Genomic DNA, 1605 nt, shown 5'->3' with positions numbered 1-1605 from the left:
GTCAGAACCCAGGGGATATCCTGTAATCTACCCTGACAGGGGAGCGCATGGCCAACATCGATCTGGGCCTCCCTCTGCTGGCCATGCTCAGGTACTGCACCTGTCACAGCACAGAATTTATGGCCCAGAATCAGCATAAGGTGAGGCCGGATTCTTCTCTGCAGCTGTTCCCCAGCCCTGCAAAACCTTTTATTTACATTACAGTCACATTGGACAGCAGCAGTGTGAGAAAATAAATACAGATTTGTCCATCACAGGTATATTTGCACATTGCAATAATCTATACATTCCCAGTCTGTTCTCTGATTAAGTTGACAGCAAAATATAAATAATTTTGCAGGGGGGGATTTGTGCATCTGGATCTGATTACCAGGTTGATATAATTATTTAATGCAGAGCTATGTACATGGGCAGCTCATCAAGGTGTGCCAGTGATGCTTTGTGAATAGGTTCACTTCTTATAAATAACATTATAAATGAAATGTCTTTGCAGATATCTTGTGTTTGTGGCGCTGGGGGACTATAAATGCAGATGACCTCAATATTTATTTATAAAATGGAAAAGTTCACTAGACACAAAGGGATCATCATCATCATCACCATTTATTTCTATGTATGTACATTGCTGTCAGTAGATACAAGGACATTAAATAAATCCATCATTATTTTTTTTTTGTAATTGCTGCAAGATGGCAGGAAAATTGTGAGAGTTTGGGACTATTTTCTGACACGATGTTTGTGCAGAGAAGTAATGCGTGTGAAATGAAGCGGGGAGGGAGAGAGGGGCCAGGCTTTTATAGAAATACACACATCCCTTACATAAATAATCCATTTCAACTCTGCAATCTCGTTCTATAAACATCTGTCTGAAAAAAAAAAATCAACTGAAAAAGAGAAGGTTTAGCCCAGCAATGTCCTGATTTTTTTCTAAGCTAAAAAACAACAAACGGCTCATTCCTAATGATAAACATGTTAGAAAGTGAAATTTCTTCCTTAAAAAAAAAACAACAAAAAAACTTTTGGAGACAGGAGAAACTCTGAGATAACTCTGCTAAAATCTGTGCATGTTTCCCCTTGATGTGATTTGGGTGCAAAAAAATATTTTCTCATTGTATCAAAATGAGAATTTTTGGAAGGTATATTTGGGATGATATCTGGGGTGTTCCCTCCCTAATAACGGTGTGTGTTTTTGTCTCCCTAGTACAATAGCCGGGGTGCAGCTGTCTGTGCAGTCTGTCTCATTGCACCACTAAATAAGAGGTGAGGGGGTATGTGGAAAGGGTGGGGTGGGGGCTGTTTGGACAGAGCAGGGTGGTAAGAAATTTGTAGCATTTGGAGGTCTGTGGAGCAGAATTCCTGTAAAAGTTGTGCGGCTTCTCTGTGTGAGCCCCCCCCCCCCTCAGTCCCCTCATTGATTTGAGAGAGAGCAGCCTGGGTGGTCTCTCTCTCCCTCCTCGCTGTTGCTTAGCAGCTAATAATAGGAGTTGTTTAGAGAGTAATTTGCCTCTTCCTCAGCCAATGGGAAGCCCAGCACATTTCCATGCAGCCCCCTCCTTCCCCTTTCCTCTTTTCAGGCAGTGTAAGGAGTAGTCTTTAGCACAGATG

This window comes from Mixophyes fleayi, chromosome 8 (genome assembly GCF_038048845.1).
Source record: "Mixophyes fleayi isolate aMixFle1 chromosome 8, aMixFle1.hap1, whole genome shotgun sequence".
Taxonomy (NCBI): domain Eukaryota; kingdom Metazoa; phylum Chordata; class Amphibia; order Anura; family Limnodynastidae; genus Mixophyes; species Mixophyes fleayi.
Note: the sequence above shows the minus strand (reverse complement) of the source record.